This window comes from Entelurus aequoreus, linkage group LG13 (assembly GCF_033978785.1).
Source record: "Entelurus aequoreus isolate RoL-2023_Sb linkage group LG13, RoL_Eaeq_v1.1, whole genome shotgun sequence".
Taxonomy (NCBI): Eukaryota; Metazoa; Chordata; class Actinopteri; order Syngnathiformes; family Syngnathidae; genus Entelurus; species Entelurus aequoreus.
The window spans coordinates 69,316,076-69,328,824 of record NC_084743.1 but is presented as its reverse complement, the minus strand read 5'-3'; the positions used below and the strand labels follow the sequence as shown (position 1 = coordinate 69,328,824).

General features: G+C 41.0%; 1 pseudogene; it reads right to left on the bottom strand.

The window, feature by feature from the left end:
• Positions 1–12,749, bottom strand: part of LOC133663041 (multiple epidermal growth factor-like domains protein 6) — a 144,026-nt pseudogene that overhangs the window by 84,195 nt on the left and 47,082 nt on the right.

The window sequence follows — 12,749 nt, the reverse complement described above, 5'->3', positions numbered from 1 at the left end:
ATATCTTCTTATTTTCTGTTTTAACATGTTCTATCTACACTTCTATTAAAATTTAATAATCACATATTTTTCTGTTGTTTGATACTTTACATTAGTTTTGGATGATACCACAAATTTAGGTATCGATCCGATACCAAGTAGTTACAGGATCATACATTGGTCCTCATGTGTCCAGGGACATATTTCCTGAGTTTATAAAAATAATATTATTTTTAAAAAAAGGAAAAAATATATTTTGACGATAACAAATATTGATGTAATCATAGTAGTATCGACTAGATACGCTCTTGCACTACATATCATTACAGTGGATGTCAGGTGTACATCCACCCAAGGCATTTGTTATCTGTGACGCCGGTGAGCTATCATATCCTCCTACAGTGTGTAGTGAAGCATGTTTAGTCTCGCCCTGCAGGAATGATACTTGTAAGAAACGTACTTTATTTGTCGCCATGGAGGCGAGGATTAGTGATTTAGAAGTAGCTAAAACACTGCCAACTGCGGATACATTTTAGCTGCTAGCTAGCTAGCCATGTTTAAAGCACCTCTTGTAGAGCTGCGTTTCAGTGTTATAACTTCACCTTTATAATCAGTTTTTAGGCCAAAATGCATCCGCTCTCCCTTTTCTGTCTACACACTGGGTCTGCTTGTAAGTACTCTGTGATTGTGCGCTTCCGAACATGCTCCTCTGCTCAGAAAACCAGCAATGTCACGACGTCATGCCCGTTTTAAAAAAAAAAAAATGTTTAATTGAGAACCGGTACTTTTCAAACAGAGTATAGTACCGTTTTTTTAGACATCAATGTTGTCTCAATTTACAAATACAACTATTTTGCAATGTTGTTTCGAAGTCAGTTTTAAAGGACGTGTATGTATAATCAATGTTGTATCAATGTCTTGTGCCTGCTGGGTTCTTCATCTCCGATTTGTTACAGCCGAAATTGTCAGGACTTCTCAAATCTGGCCTGACTTTATTTTGCATATTTTCTTATTTACTGTATGTATTTATTTCCTTTCCAGTGCCCTTTATTTTGGTTCCACTTTCTGTTTTCCGCCACCACTCTGTTGGTTTTAACGCTGTTTCTCCTCACTTTATTGTGATTAGTGATCAGTGGACTAATCTGTGGCTGATCCCTAATCAGAAAGTTGTGCCAATCGGGGCTGGATCATTGCAACTGCTTTGTTTGCCTTGCTCGTATCGTGCTTTGCTTCCATACATTCTCTTTTTTTGCTCGTGATTGTGTTTATACTTCCTGTGCAGTTCCAGCTGCACTATGATCATGTTTTTGAGTACCGGTACACGCAATCTCCTGAACTCTGCATCTTGGGGTTTGAATTTGACAGAACGTAACAAAAGTCAAATCACCAATTCCAGCCTTGTTCTTATGTCTTTCAATGTTTGTTATTTACCTAACAACCTAATTCGGAAAGGTGTTGTGGGATGGCTAGCTAGTAGAGTTGCATTGTGTAGCTCACACTAGCTAGTCACAAATACTTTCAGTTGACATTGTGTGTTTCATATGTTTTTACTTCTGGCTATGCCAGTGTTGTACTTTGATTGTCGCTTGTTCTCTTCACCTTTTCCTGTGCATGTGTGTATTTTGTGGGGCGGGGCTTACATGTTTGTAACTGGAAGAATGCTTACAACACTTATGCAAGTTAGCGCCGCGTGAAAATTGCAAACATTTTCTAAAGGTTGTGGTTTTACTGTACCGATTTGGCTGTCCAATCGAAATTCTTCTAGTCGTTCATCCAACTCTTCGTCGGGGTCACCTGCATCATCATTGTGGCTGCCGTAGCGGGAATGCAATGCGGCAGTGTAGTGGAGAAGCTGAGGAACATTGCGAAAGAGCAGCTCTGGTAACCTGTAGACCTCCAGCTGCTCTTCGTCTTCCTCCTCCTCTTCCTCGTCTTCGTCCAATTCTCTGCCATACAAAGCTAACAAAGGCAATGCAGAGTGACTACGGAACAATGCACAGAAGATTCATTGAACACTTTTGTAGTTTTTGAAGAAGGAGATCAAAGCTACTCACAGATGCAGGTGTGCTGATCCTGATCCAAGCTGAAACCCTGTCGACAAAAACACTCGTACGTTCCCAGAGTATTGATGCACTCATGGTCACAGCCTGATGTCTCCGCCAGACACTCGTCGATGTCTTATAGGAAAGAAAAAAAAACAGTAGATGTTACACAGAACTCTTTTTATTCTCTTATTAGGAAAGCAAAATGGTAGCTTACTGCACAGATACAAGACTAGACTAAACCCTCTTAGTACACCCTGAATGTTAACTCTTCTCCTTCTGGTCTATGCTTCTACAATAGGTAAGGGATTCATATCCATTCATATTTGTGGGCGGATCTCATGTGATCATGTAATCATGTTGCAATGCAGTTTGCTGAAAATTATGGAAAGCTGGACTCTACATAGCAACTGACACTGTGATCAGAGTTGAAATTGCCTCAAAACACATTCTAAATATTCAACACTCTGCTACCATCTGGCGGCTCAAGTGGATAGTGTGCACCTCAAGTTGGTTACGTTTCTTGTGTGAGGTAAACCGCGACGAATGGGGCCATATTAATTCCCTCCCTACTGTATATCCTTTGTGGGAACAGTTTAAAGAAGACCCTTTTTCTGTTCGAGCATGACTGCGCCACAGTGTGCAAGGTCCGTAAAGGCATGGATGAATTTGGTGACGCTTCAACCCTATCAAACCTCTTTGGGACAAACTAGAACATCACCATCAGAGATATTTAGGACTACTGTACCGCTTCTGCTTCTTTCAAAACCGCCACAACTCTCAAAATTGACCTAATGAACTCGCCCAATCCATTAAGTAGCTTTTTTCATGGTTTCAACATTTTTCTGTGTATTGACATTCAGGTGTCTTCATTCAGTGTACATTTGTGCTTTGGTTTTCTTGCGTCCTACTTTTCGTATGATTCAGTTTTCAACGGAAATTTTCAGTAAATGTTTGCATATCTTGGTTATCGAACGGTCAAACATTGCTAGATGGTGCGGCGTGCTGGTGTGGCACAGCAGCTGCACGGCTGAAAGGAGGAGGTGCACTGCAGAGGGTGGTGCAAGCTGCTCAGAAGATGGTGAGGAGCAGCCTTCCCACCACCACCACATCTTCATTAGCAGATGTAGAAAGAGAGTTCTCTTCATCACCAAGGATTCCACCCACCCTGCACACCCTCTTTTTGATCCCCTCCCCTCGGGCAGGAGGTTGCGGAGTATTTGAAGTAGGACCACCAAACAGAGGAACAGCTTTATTCCGGTAGCTGGCAGACTGCTGAACTCCGAACAATTTAACCTGCAGACACGTTCCAAAATGCGGAATTGGGCTATTATTTGGTTTGGTTTTACATTCTATTTGCACTACATGGTCACAATCTATTCATTCTATTCTATTTATAGTACATTACTGTTCAAAAGTTTGGGGTCACATTGAAATGTCCTTATTTTTGAAGGAAAAGCACTGTACTTTTCAATGGAGATAACTTTAAACTAGTCTTAACTTTAAAGAAATACACTCTATACATTGCTAATGTGGTAAATGACTATTCTAGCTGCAAATGTCTGCTTTTTGGTGCAATATCTACATAGGTGTATAGAGGCCCATTTCCGGTAACTATCACTCCAGTGTTCTAATGGTACAATGTGTTTGCTCATTAGCTCAGATTAGAAAACCCTTGTGCAATCATGTTCACACATCTGAAAACAGTTTAGCTCGTTACAGAAGCTACAAAACTGACCTTCCTTTGAGCAGATTGAGTTTCTGGAGCATCACATTTGTGGGGTCAATTAAACGCTCAAAATGGCCAGAAAAAGAGAACTTTCATCTGAAACTCGACAGTCTATTCTTGTTTATAACCTTCCCTATTTAAATCCTATGTACTTCAATTATTGTGTACATACTATCGTTCTTGATGTAGTCATTGGGTTAAATCTGGTACTTGCGTTACTACATCTCGTATCTTCTCATGTGCTCATGTGTGCTGATGTGACAAAAAAATTCCTTGAATCTTTGAATTCCGCGATATTTAGTAACTAAACAAAGAAGCCCACACGTGGGTGACCCAGTCTCAGTGGGAAAAGGGGATAGTGGTTATTTTAGACTTAGATCACGATAGAGCAGTTTTACTTAAATAGTGGGACGGGCCACTCGCCCCTAAAGGTGTAGTGCCTTGGGGTTGCTTGTGACCCAGGGGAACATGCTTTATCAGTATTATGTAGTATCAGGCTTCAAACCCCGCTTCAAAAAGATGTGCACTACAAAACGTGCTTATTCTACCATTAATCTTGACTTCCTCATTTTGGTAAAAAAAAAAAAAACTATTTATTTGTCAGTATCAAATGGTTCATGTTTTATAGTTTAAGTAAAGATGTACTCTTTTTTTTTATTCCAGGCAAATTGATGCACTTTAAATATTTCCTGTTACAGACTAAAAAACATTGTTATTAAAGTTATTCTTTGTTGTAAGTTGATCTATTATTCTTTTTTGTTTTCTTTAATGTTAATAAGGGTTCAATGTTATGTAGAGGTGTCCTTATAACAATTGTATAGACAAATTATAAGGGGGGGTAATTTTATATCCTACTCGGGGGTGTAACAGAAAATAATTGAGAAGCACTGTTATAGAGACATTTCCAGCCAGAGAAACCTTTAATCATCTCTATTATGTGTGTGTGTGTGTGGTTTATTTGTTCATTGAACGCACACAGAACAATGAACAACTCAGTTTCTGTCTCCTTTTCATATAACAGTAATTGTTTTCTATATAATGGGTTGTGTGTTAATATTTTAGGTTGTCTGAATGGATTAATTGGATTTGCATTATTTCTCATGGGGAAAATGTATTTGGGTTTCATACAAGTCGGTCTTTGTCTGACCTTTTGGAATGGATGAAAGCAAATCAGAATTTGCACCTAACTATACAATAGCCCTAGGTTTCATGAGCTCCACATTTTCCTCTCTATTCAGTGCTTGATCGATTTTTGGGATCGCCCCAATAATAAATTGGAGTGAGATAAAGACCGACTTAGTCTTCCCGATAAAATAATAAAGATCATGATCTTTTCCTATGTTCTTGATTGCACCATGGCCTTTTTACAATGATTTATTTCTAAGGCAATGACAATGTTCTGTTATTTGTCACAAAGTCTGGAATTGCCTCAGTTGTTTGAACACATGTCGGGATTTGCAAACAGTATCACTGTTCCACAACACTGACAGCACAAGAAAGACTAAAGATAATCTGCCAACAATCCAGATCTCTTACCGTCGCAACCACAGCCATCTGGGTTTGGTGTGTGGCCGGCCCTACAGCTGCATTCGTAGCCGCCTGGATAGTTTCTGCAGAAGTGGCTGCAGCAGGATTCCCCGTTGACGCACTCATCACTGTCTAAGGCAGGTATTTATGCAATAGTACATCGCAAGTTTCAACAGTCAACATAGAGAAGAAGCAGATAACAAAAATAGTTCTTACCTACACAGGTCTTCCTGTCCTGGTCCAGCTGGTAGCCCTGATTACACGAGCAGAGCGGCCCGTTGGTTGTGTGCTCACACTGATGAGAGCAACCACCATTATTTTTCTCACAGCTGTTAACAATCTCCATCTCAATCCCTGGAGTATACAAGTGTGCATAACCACAGAAAAAACACAATCATTTTGAGCAAATTGGGACAAATGAGTTTGATTTGTATAATTTTTGGAATTCAAGCCTATGATTCTGCTAATTCATATAGGTTGAGCGTTTCCATTTAGAAAAGCATTGACTAAAACGTGTAATTGTTGAATACTGAATCAGTTCTCTTTACTCACGGTAGCACTGTTTTCCATCTGCGCCAAGCTCAAAGCCCGGGTGACACACACATCGGAAGGAGCCCGGCGTGTTGACACATCCGTGGGAGCACCTGTCGCGACCTGAACTGCACTCGTCAATGTCTGTTAGAGACAGGAAATTAAAATGGAATGGCAGATGGTGAATATAGCGATATATTGGGATTTTTTTTCTTGAAAAAGGCTATGTGGAACCATCTTATTGGAGTAAAACGTTCTTTAAAGAGGAATTTCTGAATTAACTTGTTCCACGCCTGTATATATCCTCATTTATTCAGGTGTCATTGAATGGTCAGGGCATTGAATCGATCTCAAGGATGCCTTTCAGGCCGATTAGAATGCTGAGGTAGTCATATTTGACCTATCTTCTGCCTACAACACCGCCTGGCACTGTGGTCTTCAAATGAAGCTGCTGAAGGCCACCCGAGACCGGCATATGGTGAATTTCATAGTGGAGATGCTGTCTAACTGCAGCTTCACTATCCAGACCAGTGATGGTCAGCGTAGCAGAGACAGGAGGCTGAGAAACAGAATTCCTTAGGGATCTGTTCTGCTACTGAAGCTGTTCAACATGTATATCCATGGAGGCAACCTCTAGGAGGCAAGGGTGCGTGGATGGCCTTGCCATCATGACGCGGCAGCCAAAGTGGGAAGCAATGGGGGAGGGCCTGAACAAGGATATGGATATCTTGGTGGCATACTTTCGCAGGTAGCGGTTGCAGCTCAACACGGGAAAGACCATGTTTGGTAGCGTTCCACTTCAGGGACGCAAAAAGGGACCTCAGCGTATGGCTGGACAGAACACTGTCCTTCCAAAAATCCATAAAGGATGTGAGAGCCATAGCCACTGCAAGTGTCTCACTGATCCGTCGCCGGCTGGTATGACCTGGGGTGCCTGCGCCAAGGTACTCCATATCCCCACACAAGCCTTTGTCTTGTTCCCCAGTCTGGAGCAGAAGCCCGCACACCAAGAAGTTATACGTCATCATCAACAGTGCCATCAGGATTGTAACCGACTTTCTGAGGTTCTTTCCCCCTGGGTTCCATCTGCCAGCCCTTGCATGAATTTCCTCAGCCAGTTTGTGGCGGAAGGCAGCTACCCTCGCCCTGGCAAGGAAAGCCAAACAACACCACTGGCAAATCCTGCATGACACGACAATGGAGCTAGCCCCCTCCAAGCAGGCTTAAGTCATGCTGTTTCTTCAAGATGACAGCCCAGGAGCTGCTCACCTCCATCCCAGACGATCTTTGTGCGAAGGCATTGCTAGCGGCAGTGTGGAAGCGGGGATGGGAGTTAGCAAGATGGACACTATCGCACCAGTACATCTGGGACCCTGGAGGCGGCGTTGAGGGTGTACAGCTACCTCGCCGACAATAGACCTTCCTCAACCGCCTCTGCACTGTGGTTAGGTGTTTCGGGTCTTCCAGGAAGAGGTGGGAACTTACTGACGGTGCAGCATGTGAGTGTGGGGAGGCTTAGAAGACTGCTGACTACATAAATATGCCACCTGTACATACTATCTTCTGAGGACAGCTTTATCAGAATAACACCTGGTACAAGGGGTGTGGGCTAAACGGCACATAGATAGATGTTTGAGGACAATACACACAAGAATAAGAAGAATCGACCGCAACTGTTCGGGTTCTCTTAAAAGGCATTTTGCCTCTCAACTGAGCAGGCTTCATTATTTCATGCTCAGAGTCTTAGATAGGACAGCTCTAGTCTGAGGACCTGGAGCAGGATCCAAAGTGTTTATCCTCTACAAGAGGGGCCATGCCCAAACAAGGATGGCTTTGTTCTATTGTGATCTAAAGAAACAGTTGTTAAAATAATCTGTCCCACATTAAGTGATCATTTTGGGGATTAAAGTTACGGGTTTGGTTAGGGTTACATATGTGTACTGTACAACACATGAAACCGCAGATTCAGAAACTGTCAGGTGTAACATAATGAGTGTAATATCGTTCCTCACCTTCACAGTTCTTGCCATCTTCAACCAGAGTAAAACCAGGCCGACAGCTGCACTGAACATGGCCGTCCACAGAAAGACAAAGCTGGGCACAGCCGCCATTCCTCTCCTCACAGGCGTCCCTCACTGTCATTGAATGACCCAGGACAGAGCAGGTGAGGAATACACTCTGTCATGTATCTAGGTGGGTATCATAGTTCAACAGACTATTTGTTAGAGGAGGATCAAAATACAGACTTACATTCACAGTGTCTCCCATCTGTCTTTAGCTTGTAGTCTTTTCGACACTCACATTTGTAGTGATTGTTCCCCATGTCCAAACACTTATGTTCACAGCCACCATTCAACACCGAGCAAGAGTTTACAGCTTACAAGCAAAACAGACACAAAGACATTCATCAGTAAAACTGTATTCAAGTCAGGTATCACTGGCAATTTCTGGACTTTTTAATGGTTTTTCCATTCAAATACTGTGTGCCAAATATGAAATATCACTGCTGTGCCTTATGGGTGCTTAAATGCAGACTTGGTGGCACAGAGAGATTTTAGACGAGAAAAAAAGTGATGATTTTTACGCTGATGATCATAACAGACGTAGACCTCAAACTCTGTCTTAACTAGAGAGAGAAAAAGAATATTACAATACAGTTTTTTCAAAAACCTACTCTACATATTTTGGCCTAAATTAGTACTTTATTAATTATTAATATATGTCTTATATGTATTACAGTGCAGTATTTGTCTTATTTTCTCTTATTATCGATAAAATATTCACCAAGTGGGACTTCCGTTTCCGGGTTAAGGGTGAACAATGCAAACAACACGGAAGCTAATTTTGTCACTACTATATCTTCACCCCAACATTAAAGTTGACAAACTTTTGGCTGAACAACTTTTTGATGCACTTCATCTTCAACTCCTGCCTCATCAATAACAATCCCTACGTATGCGACCCCTTACCAAGGTTTCTTCTTTTTCGTACCTCGGGATATTGAAGTTTTTCCTTGCCCGGATGTGGGTTCAGATCAGGGGGTGTCATTGTGGTTTGTGAAGCCCCTTGAGGCACTTGTGATTAAGGGCTATATAAATAAATTATGTTGGATTGACATTAGTGAGCCTTGTCAAATTACGAGACACGAGATGTACCGGGACACGGTCGAACTTGGTGCGCCACTCAATGCAAACAAGATTACCGGTACTATGAGCATCTGTATGAGAAATACTAAGGCAGACCTTAATACTAATGCACTTTATCTTTGACATCATCAGCTTCGCATACCATTGGTGAGCCTTTGGAATCACAACACAGACACGCAATACTAACAACATGGAATGCTAACAACCCGGCTAATGGTCGTAGCTCAAGTTGAACGACTTTTGGCAGAACAACTTCCGCCCGTGGTAGCAGCAGATGAAAGAACAGTTCTAACTTAGAGGAATTACCCAGTATGTGACAAAGTATTTCCACGTCGTGGCAGTGTTGTAGTGGCCGGTAACCCATAACAATGAGGCTTGGAGGATCCTCTGAGCGACCAGTGAGTACTGTTATCTATAGTAGAATACACTCGAGGCTACTATATTGGGTGAAACAAGACTATATGGGAGTTATTTCATTTTAGCCGTCTCTAATTACGTAAAAATAATTAATTGCGGAAATTAATTGACTATCATCAGGCCTGCTACCATTAAGCCGTAATAAACGAGGAACGACTGTATGGTTTACTGGTTTTCCAGATTTTAAAGGGCAAATGACGATAAAAAATGAGTCATGCAATGGGGCTGGTAACACATCAAATTGAGTCATATTGGTGTGGCTCAACCATTGAATATGAAGCATAAACATTGACATCAAAACCATTTATTCTGATGTAAAATATTTGCTGAGATGGTTGTACAGTATGTCACACAAGTGATTACCCCATGACATTTTAGAAATCATTGTATTATATCTTCTCAAGACATATACTACAGAAATTAAACTTGTATACAATTTAAAGTAATCTGTGTACAGTTTGGAACATAGTATAGTTTAAATGTCCTCTAAAAATAAATCACAGTGCAATTACTACGGCCGCGGCGTACCAAAATCTTTGCGCATAAAAAGTATCGTTGCACATTTGGGACTTGTTAAATGCTCGCGAGGACTCTTACATTGTAAGTAATTACATTTTTATTTGTAAAGCGCTTTTCACAGATAAGATCACAAAGCGCTGTACAAAACATAGGTGAAGTAAAACAACAATTAAATGAAAATAACAGGGGAAACATCATAAAAAGGTTACAAAGTGGATTAAAATTGACAGTTAAAAGGTGCATTAACTAAAAGCTTTACTAAAAAGAGAAGTTATCAAATGTTTATTATAAGTGTCAACACAGTCAAGATCACAGAGGGACTGGTGCAAATTGTTCCAGAGTCTGGGAGCTAAAGCCTGGAATGCCAGGTCTCCACTGGTTTTAAAATTAGTTTTGGGGATCTTTAGAAGACCCTAGCCTGAAGACCGGAGGCTGCGCCCTGAAGAGTAGGGGCATAGCAAGTCAGTGATGTACTGAGGGGCCCCACCATGCAATGCACGGAATGTCAGGACTAAAATTTTAAACTCAATGCGGAATTTAACTGGAAGCCAATGAAGACTGGATAAAATGGGGGTAATATGGGCTGTTCTGGGTGCACCGGTCAAAAGTCTGGTAGCTGCATTTTGTACAGTCTGAAGTCTCTTTAGCCTTGACTTGTTGAAAAGAGTGAAAAGAGAATTGCAATAGTCAATACGATGATCATTTCAAGATCCAATTTTGATGACAAATTTCTCACTTTAGAAATATTTCTGAGATGATAAAAACAGTTTTTGGTCAGTTGACAGCAGTGACCCTCCAAAGACATTGACTGATCAAACATTGTAAGTGCAATCAGAGTCCGCACACGTGCAAAATGTGTCGACGTGCGCAGAAAGGCCACGCAGAGTGTGGTTTTTACGTGCAAAAATGTTGGCGATGTTTAGACGCCATACATAAATGTCGAAATAGACGGCATCCCAAATATCAGTACTTTGTGTGAACACAATGTGTTATAACACACTGTCATAAACTTCTTGGGCATGTAATTAATCAGAGCTACAAAGGTTTTTACTTGAACCTTTTTCCAGTTCTCCATGATGACATCACAGAATTAATGAATAAATACCAAATGTCTGCTCTCAATTTAAAGCATAACAATTAGCCAAGAGACAGCTCGTATCCCGAAAGACTAAAACTGTATCATGAAGAAATCGAAACTACACATTGCCATATTTTGTAATAACCCCAAAATGTTTGAAAAACATTTTTGAACTAAAAGGTTAACATTCTTACTGCTCACCAATGCATGTTCGAGCATCAGTATGCATGCGGAATCCCTCGCCGCACTCACAGTGATAAGAGCCTGGTGTGTTGACACACATCTGCTGGCATCCTCCGTTCAGATCTGCACACTCGTTTACGTCTGAACACACATGATAAAGAAAATATTAATCAAACATTATTCTTTTTTTTTGACTGTGAGAGTAGCTTTGCTTCGGACTTCACGACAAACACATTGTAACTGGAAAACAATTGTTATTGCTCAGAAATGATAAGCAGATATTTCAGTGAGAAGCTGAAAGGAAGATTAAATTGCAGGGATGTTTGAAATCAATACAATCATCCATTAGTGACATCAGCTGATGCCAATACCGATCATATGTATTAACTGTAAATGTTTCCATTTATATATGGTGAGTGCTATTAGCTTATCAATATCAGCACAATATTTGAACTGGTTCCTTATTCTTTTTTTATCACATACAACTGTTTGAGCAAAACAAAGTCAATAGCACACAATAACTAAACCAAAGCAAAAACTATTATTTGCCCTCAAAGTCTTCTTGTGTCCAGGTAATTTGTCCCTGAGTTTGTAAACATTTAAAAAAACAACAAAAATGATTTTGATAAAATAAAAATGTCGATCTAATTATTGTTGTATCTATCATATACTGATGCTACCTTTGGCTTTGGTATCGACACCACCAATCACCAATTATGGATTGATCCGCCCTCCTCTTATGTGTCGTGTGACTGTGATAATGCTGACACACCAAGAGTTTTTATATTATCCTCTAACTCAGTAGTCCCCAAACTACGGCCCGCAGGCCGGATCCGGCCCGCCACTGTCCAAAATCCGGCCCGCGGGAAGTCCCAAGTTTAAATTAAAAAAAAAAAGTTATTATAATTTTTTCAAATCTGTCCTTTCTAATCCATTTCCTACCACTTGTTACTCTCGGTGTCTTCTAGCTGCTCAGGCAAATCATATTGTCTAAAAATGCATTTTCCCATGACATAATCGCCCTCGGAATATATATATATATATATATATAGATATATATATATATATATATATCTATATATATCTATATATATATACATCCATCCATCCATCCATCTTCTTCCGCTTATCCGAGGTCGGGTCGCGGGGGCAGCAGCCTAAGCAGGGAAACCCAGACTTCCCTCTCCCCAGCCACTTCGTCCAGCTCTTCCCGGGGGATCCCGAGGCGTTCCCAGGCCAGCCGGGAGACATAGTCGTCCCAACGTGTCCTGGGTCTTCCCCGTGGCCTCCTACATATATATATATATATACAGCCCGGCCCCGGGCCAAATTTTTTTAACCCAATGCGGCCCCCGAGTCAAAAAGTTTGGGGACCCCTGCTCTAACTCTTATTGATCTACTTGTTAATTTCCTGTTAAAATCTGCTGACTTTCTGCATCTACACTTCTTAATGTTTACCAGCAATTTTTTGTTTGTGTGGTTTCAAGCTAGCTTAGCGGTTAGCTTGGCTATTAGCTTGCTCTCGGTGTGTAACATGTTGAACCTTGTCCTTCGGTGAAAACGATACTTGATAATGATACCTAAGACACTAAGAAATG